Below are 12520 nucleotides of genomic sequence, written 5' to 3'. Positions count from 1 at the left end.
AGTAATTAAAGAACAGCAGTAAAATAACAATGTGGAGGCTATATACAGGGGGTACCGGTACAGAGTCAATGTGGAGGCTATATACAGGGGATACTGGTACAGAGTCAATGTGGAGGCTATATACAGGGGGTACTGGGACAGAGTCAATGTGGAGGCTATATACAGGGGGTACTGGTACAGAGTCAGTGTGGAGGCTATATACAGGGGGTACCGGTACAGAGTCAGTGTGGAGGCTATATACAGGGGGTACCGGTACAGAGTCAATGTGGAGGCTATATACAAGGGGTACTGGTACAGAGTCAATTTGCAGGGGCACAGATGTCGAAGTAATTGAGATAACATATACATGTAGGTAGAGTTATTAAAGTGACTATGCATTGATAATAACAGACAGTAGCAGAAGCGTAGGAGGGGGGTGCAATGCAAATAGTCTAGGTAGCCATTTGATTAGATGTTCAGGAGTCTTATGGCTTGGGGGTGGAAGCTGTTTAGAAGCCTCTTGGAACTAGACTTGGCGCTCCGGTACCGCTTGCCATGCGGTAGCAGAGAGAACAGTCTATGACTAGGGTGGCTGGAGTCTTTGTCAATTATTAGGGCTTTCCTCTGACACCGCCTGGTATAGAGGTCCTGGATACTGGGCCGTACGCACTACCCTCTGTAGTGCCTTGCAGTCAGAGGCCGAGCAATTGCCATACCAGGCAGTGATGCAACCCGTAAGGATGCTTTCGATGGTGCAGCTGTAAAACCTTTTGAGGATCTGAGGACCTATGCCAAATCTTTTTATTCTCGTGAGGGGGAATAGGGAGAGGGGGAATTGTCGTGCCCTCTTCACAACTGTCTTGCTGTGCTTGGACCATGTTAGTGGTCTCTGGATGAGTGTTTTCCTGTCTGCTTATTGAGTGTGGTTTTAGTGGAGCATCGGTCTGTGGTGGGATGTAGACCAGCTACGAAAAATACAGATGAAAGCCTCCTAGGTAGATTGTGTGGTCTACAGTTTATCATGAGATACTCTACCTCAGGCAAGCAAAAAACCCTCTCCAAATCAAATCAAATTGTATTGCTCACATATACACATTTTGCAGATATTATTGCGGGTGGAGTGAAATGCTTGTATTCCGTAAAATAATGGAATAAAGAAATATATAAATATTAGACTGAGCCATGCCAGATTGGCATTGACTAAAATACAGTAGAATAGAATACAGTATATACATATGAAATGAGTAAAGCCTCCTGCGGTTGAATAGGTGTTGTTTCAGATTGTCAGTGATGTCCATTTAAGATTGTCAGTGATGTGTACGCAGAGGAACTTGAATCTTTCCACCTTCTCCACTGCGTCCCGTGTATGTGGACAGTGGGGTGCTCCCTCTGCTGTTTTCTGAAGTCCACGATCAGCTCCTTCAATTTGTTGACGTTGAGGCACCTCCTCCCTGTAGGCTGTCTCGTCATTGTTGGGAATCAGGCCTACTACTGTTGTTTTGTCTGGAAACTTGATGATTGAGTTGGAGGTGTGCGTGGCCACGCTGTCTTGGGTGGACAGAGAGTACAGGAGGGGGCTGAGCACGCACCCTTGTGGGGCCCATGTGTTGAGGATCAGCAAAGTGGAGGTGTTGATTTCTACCTTCTGCACCTGGGGGCGGCCCATCAGGATGTCCAGGACCCAGTTGCACAGGGCGGGGTTGAGACCCTGGCCCCGAGCTTAAGGATGAGCTTGGAGGGTACTATGGTGTTAAATGCTGAGCTTTAGTCAATGAACAGCACTCTTACATAGGTATTCCTCTTGTCCAGATGGGATAGGGAAGTGTGCAGTGTGATGGCGATTGCATTGTCTGTGGATCTATTGGGGCGGTAAGCAAATTGAAGTGAGTCTATGGTGTCAGGTAAGGTAGAGGTGATCCTTAACTAGTCTTGGGAACAGGAACAAGGGTGGACACCTTGAATTAAGTGGGGACAACAGACTGGGATAGGGAGAGATTGAATATGTCCATAAACACTCCAGCCAGCTGGTCTGCGCATGCTCTGAGGACCCGGCTTGGGATGCTGTCTGGGCCGGCAGCCTAGCGAGGGTTAATACGCTTCAATGTCTTACTCACGTCTGCCAGGGAGAACGAGAGCCCACAGTCCTTGGGAGCTGCGTCGGTGGCACTGCGTTATCCTCAATGCATGCGAAGAAGGTGTTTAGCTTGTCCGGAAGCAAGACTTCTGTGGCTGGTTTTCCCTGTAGTCCGTGATTGTCTGTAGACGCTGCCACATACGTCTCATGTCTGAGACGTTGAATTGCGTCTTCATTTTGTCTCTGTACTGATGTTTTGCCTGTTTGATTGCCTTACGGAGGGAACAACTACACTGTTTGTATTCGGCCATATTCCCAGTCACCTCGCCATGGTTAAATGCGATGGTTCACACTTTCAGTTTTGCGCGAATGCTGCCATATATCCACGGTTTTCCTTGTTTGGGTAGGTTTTAATAGTCACAGTGGGAACAACATCTCCTATACACTTTCTGACAAACTCAGTCACCATTTCTGTGTATATCAACTTCCCTGTCCCCTCTCTGTGCCCCTCTCTCCCTGTCCCCCTCTCCAACCTCCCTGTCCCCCTCTCCATGCCTCTCTCTCCCTGTCTCCCTCTTCAACCTCCCTGTCCCCATCTCCATGCCTCTCTCTCCCTCTTCAACCTCCCTGTCCCCCTCTCCATGCCTCTCTTTCCCTGTCCTCCTCTCCGTGCTTTGTCCTCCTTCTCCGTCCCCATCTCCGTGCCTCTCTCTCCCTGTCTCCCTCTTCAACCTCCCTGTCCCTCTCTCCATGCCTCTCTCTCCCTGTCCCCCTCTCCAACCCCCTGTCCCCCTCTCCGTGCCTTGTCCCATTCCGTCCCCCTCTCCGTGCCCCTCTCTCCCTGTCCCCCTCTCCGTGCTTTGTCCCCCTTCTCCTTTCCCCTCTCTGTGCCTTTCCCTCCCTGTCCCCCTCTATCCCACCTCCCTGTCCCCCTCTCCGTGCCTTGTCCCATTCCGTCCCCCTGTCCAAGTTCCCTATCCCCCTCTCTGTGCTTCTCTCTCCCTGTCCCCCTCTCCGTGCTTTGTCCCCCTTCTCATTCCCCCTCTCTGTGCCTCTCTCTCCCTGTCCCCCTCTATCCCACCTCCCTGCCCCCCTCTCCGTGCCTCTCTCTCCCTGTCCCTCTCTCCAACCTCCCTGTCCCCTCTCTGTGCCCCTCTCTCCCTGTCCCCCTTTCCGTTCTTTGAGCCTCTACCCAGTCCCTTCCATTCTCCCTGCAGTCTTTAAGAAAGTAGAACAGATTCAATGAACCAGAATGAGAAGGGGAGGAGAGAAAGAGAAATGAAGAGAGATGTGGAAAAATGAATGGGCTCACATTGTACAGGAGAAAAGAGGACTCGGCAGCGAAGGAGGCCTATATCTCCTGAAGTGTCTTTTGTCCCAACGTGAAGTAAGCCGAAAGAATGCTCCTTCATAGCCCGGGTCTTTAGGGAACAGTCCAAGATTGATTTCTGCTTTCACTGAGAGGAAAGTAGAGCGTTCATGAGGGGCATGCAGAGTTCCTTCTCCTAGCCTCACTCTCATTTTTTTTTCTCTCCTCCTCTCTCTCTCTCTCCCCTCATTCTCTCTCTCTCCCCCCTCATCCTCTCTCTCTCACCTACTCACTTCTCTCTCTCTCTCTCTCTCTCTCTCTCTCTCTCTCTCTCTCTCTCTCTCTCTCTCTCACTCTGTAGATGTACAGTGAGCTGTCTGCTGTGGTTAGATGTACAGTGAGCTCCAAAACTATTGGGACAGTGACATTTGTTGTCGTTGTTTGGGCTCTCTGTACTCCAGCACAAAATGCAGACTGTCAGCTTTAATCCGAGGGTATTTGCATCCATATTGAGTGAACCGTTTAGAAATTACAGCCCATTTTAGGGGTTCCTAAAGTATTGAGACAAATTCACTTATATGTGTATTAACGTAGTAAAAAGTGAAGTATTTGGTTCCATATTCATAGCATGCAATGATTACATCAAGCTTGTGTTCCAGATTATTTTGTGCCCAATAGAAATTAAATTAATGGTATATAATGGTATATCATGGTATATCATATACTGTACTCTATATCATCTATTGCATCTTTATGTAATGCATGTATCACTAGCCACTTTAAACTATGCCACTTTGTTCACATACTCATCTCATATGTATATATGTATATACTGTACTCGATACCATCTACTGCATCTTGCCTATGCCGCTCTGTACCATCACTCATTCATATATCTTTATGTACATATTCTTTATCCCTTTACACTTGTGTGTATAAGGTAGTAGTTGTGGAATTGTTGGGTTAGATTACTCGTTGATTATTACTGCATTGTCGGAACTAGAAGCACAAGCATTTCGCTACACTCGCATTGATTTGATTTAATGGTATATAATGGTATATAATGTATTGTGTCATTTTGGAGTCACTTTTATTATAATATATAATATGTTTTCTAAATTAATGTGGATGTGGATAATCCTGAATAATGAGTGATGATGCACAAATATCATACCTCCAAGTTCACGTTTTACAACAAAAATATTTTTAGGGGGGGGGGGGGTATATTATTTTTGACTTGCTCAGTCATGTGCTGGGGTGGTGTGATGGCAGTGGGTTTGAGATGTGATCATTTTTATTAGACTAGGGGCTTTTCTTTCTCTCACACTCCCTTCTTCTGCAAATAGTGTTTTTTAAACTTGACTATGGGGGGGTGGGTTCAGATAATATGCTGCGAAGAAGCAAGTTTTATTCCGTTGAGTCTCATATATGATTGACATGAGAACTACAACAGGAGTTATGTAACTCTATTCAACATGGCTGAATGACAAGTCTGGCGGTCACACTCACTGATGTAGCTAGTCGGGTGAGAGGAGTTGGCGACTGGGTGCCAAGCGTTGTGGGGAACACTGAAGGGGTTAAGTAATGATGTGTGTCTGTGCCAAGACGGCAGGACTCTGCTCTAAAGAACCTAATTGAGACACTAATTCTCTCAAGGAGGGAGGGAGGGAGGGAGGGAGGGAGGGAGGGAGGGAGGGAGGGAGGGAGGGAGGGAGGGAGGGAGGGAGGGAGGGAGGGAGGGAGGGAGGCCGGTGCTCCGAGCCAGCGAGCGGTTGAGATGGAGGGATGTAGAGATAGAGTGATGGGGGGAACGAGGGAAGAGGCTGGAGCTAGAGGGATTGAAGGATTATGAAATATAGTGGTGGAAAAATCACTCAGCATCTTCCCTCTCCAACGCACAGAGGGAGAGGAAAGAGATACAAATAGAATACTTAGAGCTGTGCTGGGGTTATGGACGACAACATGATGCTCAGTGCCTGGATCAGAAGCTGTCCTTGACTCTCTCTCTCTCTCTCTCTCTCTCTATCTCTCTCTCTCTCTCTCTCTCTCTCTCTCTCTCTCTCACTTTCTCTCTCTTCCCTCCTTAAATCCCCCTGTATCTCCCCTCTGTCTCTTTCTCTCTCTCAATTCAATGACAATTAAAGGGCTTTATTGGCATGGGAAACATATGTTTACTTTGCCAAAGCAAATGTAATAGATAATAATTAAAAAAAAAGGTGAAATAAACAATAACAAAATTAACAGTAAACATTACACTCACAGAAGTTCCAAAAGGATAAAGACAGTACAAAAGGGAAAATAAATAAGCATAAAAATGGGTTGTATTTACAATGGTGTTTGTTCTTCACTGGTTGCCCTTTTCTTGTGGCAACAGGTGACAAATCTTGCTGCTGTGATGACACACTGTGGTATTTCACCCAGTAGATATGGGAGTTTATCAAATTTGGGTTTGTTTTCGAATCCTTTGTGGGTCTGTGTAATCTCAGGGAAATTGTTGTCTCTAATATGGTCAAACATTTGTCAGGAGGTTAGGAAGTGCAGCTCAGTCTCCACCTCATTTTGTGGGCAGTGAGCACATAGCCTGTCTTCTCTTGAGAGCCAGGTCTGCTAACTGCCACTGAACAGGCAGTTAGCCTAGGAACAGTGGGTTGTCATTGAAAATAAGAATTTGTTCTTAACTGACTTGCCTAGTTAAATAAAGGTAAAAAAATAAATACAAATGCGGTATGTGTAGGGCCATTGACCTGCTGGAAGGTGAACCTCTGTCCCAGTCTCATATATCTGGAAGACTCCAACAGGTTTCCCTTTATTTAGCACCACCACACCATTCTTTCAATTCAATTCTGACCAGTTTCCTGCCGATGAAAAACATGTTGTTCTCGTAGGTGATGTAGGGTGTTGGGTTTGCCCTTGGTGGCCAAAAAGCTCAATTTTAGTCTCGTCTGACCAGAGTACCTTCTTCCATATGTTTGGGGAGTCTCCCACATGCCTTTTGGCGAACACCAAACGTGATTGCTTATTATTTTCTTTAAGCAATGGCATTTCTCTGGCCACTCTTCCGTAAAGCCCAGCTCTGTGGAGTGTACAGCTTAAAGTGGTCCTATGGACAGATACTCCAATCTCCACTGTGAAGCTTTGCAGCTCCTTCAGGGTTAATTATTTGGTCTCTTTGTTGCCTCTCTGATTAATGCCCTCCTTGCCTGGTCTGTGAGTTTTGGTGGGCGGCCCTCTCTTGGCAGGTTTGTTGATGTGCCATATTCTTTCAATTTTTTTTATGGATTTAATGGTGCTCAGTGGGATGTTCAAAGTTTCTGATATTTTTTTTATAACTCAACCCTGATCTGTACTTCTCCACAACTTTGTCCCTGACCTGTTTGGAGAGCTTCTTGGTCTTCATGGTGCCGCTTGCTTAGTGGTGTTGCAGACTCTGAGGCCTTTCAGAACAGGTGTGTATATACTGAGATCAGGTGACAGATCATGTGACACCTAGATTGCACACAGGTGCTTAACTTACCTAATTATGTGACTTCTGAAGGTAAGGTAGGGGCTTCATAGCAAAGGGGGTGAATACGCACCACTTTTCCATTATAAAAAATAAATAACATTGAAACAAGTTTTTTTTTTTCATTTCACTTCACCAATTTTGACTATTTTGTGTGTATGTCCATCACAGGAAATCCAGGTTACAGGTTGTAGTGCAACAAAATAAGATAAACGCCATAGAGGATAAAAACTTTTGCAAGGTACTGTAAAAGACCTTAAATACACAACTTGAAGTAAACACGTATTTGGCCATGGAGCACGTTCTGATTGGCCAGTGAGGGGCCAAGCCGCGACACACCCACAACTTGAAGTAAACACGTATTTGGCCGTGGAGCACGTTCTGATTGGCCAGTGAGGGACCAAGCCGCGACACACCCACAACTTGAAGTAAACACGTATTTGGCCGTGGAGCACGTTCTGATTGGCCAGTGAGGGGCCAAGCCGCGACACACCCACAACTTGAAGTAAACACGTATTTGGCCGTGGAGCACGTTCTGATTGGCCAGTGAGGGGCCAAGCCGCGACACACCCACAACTTGAAGTAAACACGTATTTGGCCGTGGAGCACGTTCCGATTGGCCAGTGAGGGGCACACCCACAACTTGTTCATTCATCAGAACTCAGCCCTTTCTAGCCAAAGCCAGCAAGTGCTCTGATAATTGTGATAGTGAAATTTCCTCAGCCCTCTTCCCTCCCCAGCCCTGTGGCCCAGTCTCTGGTCCTGTTCCCTCCCCAGCCCTGTGACCCAGACTCTGGCCCTGTTCCCTCCCCAGGCCTGTGACCCAGTCTCTGGTCCTGTTCCCTCCCCAGCCCTGTGACCAAGTCTCTGGCCCTGTTCCCTCCCCAGCCCTGTGACCCAGTCTCTGGTCCTGTTCCCTCCTCAGCCCTGTTCCCTCCCCAGCCCTGTGACCCAGTCTCTGGTCCTGTTCCCTCCCCAGCCCTGTTCCCTCCCCAGCCCTGTGACCCAGTCTCTGGTCCTGTTCCTTCCCCAGCCCTGTTCCCTCCCCAGCCCTGTTCCCTCCCCAGCCCTGTGACCCAGTCTCTGGTCCTGTTCCTTCCCCAGCCCTGTGACCCAGTCTCTGGTCCTGTTCCCTCCCCAGCCCTGTGACCCAGTCTCTGGTCCTGTTCCTTCCCCAGCCCTGTGACCCAGTCTCTGGTCCTGTTCCCTCCCCAGCCCTGTGACCCAGACTCTGGTCCTGTTCCCTCCCCAGCCCTGTGACCCAGTCTATGGTCCTGTTCCTTCCCCAGCCCTGTGACCCAGTCTTTGGTCCTGTTCCCTCCCCAGCCCTGTTCTCTCCCCAGCCCTGTTCCCTCCCCAGCCCTGTGACCCAGTCTCTGGTCCTGTTCCCTCCCCAGCCCTGTGACCCAGTCTCTGGCCCTGTTCCCTCCTCAGCCCTGTTCCCTCCCCAGCCCTGTTCCCTCCCCAGTCCTGTTCCCTCCCCAGTCCTGTTCCCTCCCCAGCCCTGTGACCCAGTCTCTGGTCCTGTTCCCTCCTCAGCCCTGTTCCCTCCCCAGCCCTGTTCCCTCCCCAGCCCTGTTCCCTCCCCAGTCCTGTTCCCTCCCCAGCCCTGTGACCCAGTCTCTGGTCCTGTTCCCTCCTCAGCCCTGTGACCCAGTCTCTGGTCCTGTTCCCTCCTCAGCCCTGTGACCCAGTCTCTGGTCCTGTTCCCTCCCCAGCCCTGTTACCCAGCTTCTTGCAGGTCTGGGAGGAGAGGAGAGGAAAGGAGAGGAGAGGAGAGGGAAGGGAGGGGGATCCCAGCTGAGGCAGTGTGGGAAAATGATCTGGCTCGGGCATGTGCACACCCAATTACCCACAACCCCCCGGCAGGTGACCCAGGTCACTGGACTGTATAGTGAAACAGCAGTCGCCCGTATGAATGGACTGGCTGGCGGACTGCTTTGTGGAGTAACAGACTTGTTGTGTCCACTTGGGCTACTTGCTTCAAAAGGTGGTTTGTACTTGTTGATTGACCAATCACAGCTATTCACTGAATTCCCAATGAAACGACATTGACAACAGATATGGGATTGAATACCCAGAACATCCCAGGTCTGCATGCAGATGATATTCATTTAGGTAGTGTTTGGGATTTATGCCTTCCCCTATAGAGTATGTCAAACAGAGATGGTATGATATACAGAGTCTTCAGAGAGATTCAAACCCGTTGATTTATTCCACATTTGTTGATGTGTTACAACTTGAATTCACAATGGATTAAATCTATATTTTTTCTCGCCCATCTACGCACCTCATAATTACAGAGCGAAAACATGTTTTAAGACATTTTTGCAAATGTATTGGAAATTAAATACAGAAATATCTCATTTACGTAAGTATTCACATCCCTGAGTTAATACATTGTAGAAGCACATTTGTCAGCAATTGCAGCTGTGAGTCTTTCTGGGTAAATCTCTTAAGATCTTTCCACACCTAGATTGTGCAACATTTGTCCATTATAATTTTCAAGTAGATTTAAGTCAAAACTGTAACTCGGCCACTCAGGAACATTCACTGTCTTCTTAGCAAGCAACTCCAGTGTATATTTGGCCTTGTGTTTTAGGTTATTGTCCTGCTGAAAGGTAAATTCATCTCCCAGTGTCTGTTGGAAAGCAGAATGAACCAGGTTTTCCTCCAGGGTTTTGCCTGTGCTTAGCTGCACTCCATTTTTTCCCCCTGAAAAACTTCCAAGTCCTTAACGATTACAAGCATACCCATAACATGATGCAACCACCACTACGCTTGAAAATATGGAGAGTGGTGCTCAGTAATGTGTTTTTTTGGATTTGCCCCAAACATAACACTTTGTATTCAGGACATAAAGTGAATTTTGCAGTATTACTTTATTGCAGGGCTTTCCAACCCTGTTCCTGGAGAGCTACCCTCCTGTAGGTTTTAACTCCAACCCTGTTCCCGGAGAGAGATACCCTCCTGTAGGTTTTAACTCCAACCCTGTTCCTGGAGAGATACCCTCCTGTAGGTTTTAACTCCAACCCTGTTCCTGGAGAGCTACCATCCTGTAGGTTTTAACTCCAACCCTGTTCCTGGAGAGATACCCTCCTGTAGGTTTTAACTCCAACCCTGTTCCTGGAGAGCTACCCTCCTGTAGGTTTTAACTCCAACCCTGTTCCTGGAGAGATACCCTCCTGTAGGTTTTAACTCCAACCCTGTTCCTGGAGAGATACCCTCCTGTAGGTTTTAACTCCAACCCTGTTCCTGGAGAGATACCCTCCTGTAGGTTTTAACTCCAACCCTGTTCCTGGAGAGCTACCCTCCTGTAGGTTTTCAATCCAACCCTAATCTAGCTAGATTCTAATAATCAGCTGGTCGATAAAATGAATCAGGCTAGTTACAACTGGAGTTGGAGTGAAAACCTATAGGAGGGTATCTCTCTAGGAACAGGGTTGGAGTGAAAACCTACAGGAGGGTAATCTCTCCAGGAACAGGGTTGGAGTTAAAACCTACAGGAGGGTATCTCTCCAGGAACAGGGTTGGAGCTAAAACCAACAGGAGGGTAATCTCTCCAGGAACAGGGTTGGAGTTAAAACCTACAGGAGGGTAGATCTCCAGGATCAGGGTTGGAGTTAAAACCTACAGGAAGGTATCTCTCTAGGAACAGGGTTGGAGTGAAAACCTACAGGAGGGTAATCTCTCCAGGAACAGGGTTGGAGTTAAAACCTACAGGAGGGTATCTCTCCAGGAACAGGGTTGGAGCTAAAACCAACAGGAGGGTAGATCTCCAGGATCAGGGTTGGAGTTAAAACCTACAGGAAGGTATCTCTCCAGGAACAGGGTTGGAACTAAAAACTACAGGAGGGTATCTCTCCAGGAACAGGGTTGGAGTTAAAATCTACAGGAGAGTATCTCTCCAGGAACAGGGTTGGAGTTAAAACCTACAGGACGGTTTCTCTCCAGGAACAGGGTTGGAGTTAACCTACAGGAGGGTAGCTCTCCAGGAACAGGGTTGGAGTTAACCTACAGGAGGGTAGCTCTCCAGGAACAGGGTTGGAGTTAAAACCTACAGGAGGGTAGATCTCCAGGAACAGGGTTGGAGTTAAAACCTACCTGAGGGTAGCTCTCCAGGAACAGGGTTGAAGTTAAAACCTACAGGAGGGTAGATCTCCAGGAACAGGGTTGGAGTTAAAACCTACAGGAGGGTAGATCTCCAGGAACAGGGTTGGAGTTAAAACCTACCTGAGGGTAGCTCTCCAGGAACAGGGTTGAAGTTAAAACCTACAGGAGGGTAGATCTCCAGGAACAGGGTTGGAGTTAAAACCTACAGGAGGGTAGATCTCCAGGAACAGGGTTGGAGTTAAAACCTACAGGAGGGTAGATCTCCATGAACAGGGTTGGAGTTAACCTACAGGAGGGTAGATCTCCATGAACAGGGTTGGAGTGTCCCGCTTTAGTGTCTTGTTACAAACTGGATGCATGTTTTGGAATATTTTTAATCTGTACAGGCTTCCTTCTTTTCACTCTGTCATTTATGTTCGTATTGTGGAGTAACTACAATGTTGTTGATCCATCCTCAGTTCTCTCCTATCACAGCCATTAAACACTGTAACTGTTTTAAAGTCACCATTGGCCTCATGGTGAAATCCCTGAGCGGTTTCCTTCCTCTCCGGCAACTGAGTTAGGAAGGACGTCTGTATCGTTGTAGTGACTGGGTGTATTGTAACACCATCCAAAGTGTTTTTAATCACTTCACCAGGCTCAAAGGGATATTCAATGTCTACTTTTTAGTTTATTTTCACACATCTACCAATAGGTGCCTTTCTTTGCGAGATATTGGAACACCTCCCTGGTCTTTGTGGTTGAATCTGTGTTTGAAATTCACTGCTCAACTAAGGGACCTTACAGGTTACAGTATGTGTGGGGGGTACAGAGATAAGGTAGTCATTCAGAAATCATGTTAAACACTATTATTACACACAGAGTGAGTCCATGCAACTTGTTATGTGACTTGTTAAGCACATTTTTACTCCTGAACTTATATAGGTTTACTATAACTAAAAGGGGTTGAATACTTATTGACTCAAGATATTTTAGCTTTACATTATTTATTATTTTGTAAACATTTCGAAAACCATAATTCCACTTTGACATTATTATTTTTTTTTTTAAATCCAATTTAAATTCAGGTTGTGACACAACACAATGTGGAAAAAACTCAAGGGATGTGAATACTTCCTGAAGGCATTGTAGATACAGTATGATATGTTGTTCTGTCTATCTATAGGTGGTGTACTGTATGCAACCTATAGATGATATCTGATATGTTCCTATGTGACTGATACCTATAGATGATATCTGATATGTTCCTACATTACTGATACCTATAGATGATATCTGATATGTTCCTATGTGACTGATACCTATAGATGATATCTGATATGTTCCTACATTACTGATACCTATAGATGATATCTGATATGTTCCTACGTGACTGATACCTATAGATGATATCTGATATGTTCCTACGTGACTGATACCTATAGATGATATCTGATATGTTCCTACGTGACTGATACCTATAGATGATATCTGATATGTTCCTATGTGACTGATACCTATAGATGATATCTGATATGTTCCTACGTGACTGATACCTATAGAT

At 46.7% G+C, this 12520-nt stretch overlaps 1 protein-coding gene across 2 annotated transcripts in view; it reads left to right on the top strand.

The window, feature by feature from the left end:
- The window catches only part of LOC139413917 (solute carrier family 6 member 11b), a 63278-nt gene that overhangs the window by 16651 nt on the left and 34107 nt on the right, over window positions 1-12520 (top strand). The window lies entirely within an intron of this gene.

Source organism: Oncorhynchus clarkii, chromosome 7 (genome assembly GCF_045791955.1).
Source record: "Oncorhynchus clarkii lewisi isolate Uvic-CL-2024 chromosome 7, UVic_Ocla_1.0, whole genome shotgun sequence".
In the NCBI taxonomy this organism is placed as follows: domain Eukaryota; kingdom Metazoa; phylum Chordata; class Actinopteri; order Salmoniformes; family Salmonidae; genus Oncorhynchus; species Oncorhynchus clarkii.
The sequence above is the reverse complement of the archived record's forward strand: the minus strand, read 5'-3'. Positions and strand labels throughout refer to the sequence as shown.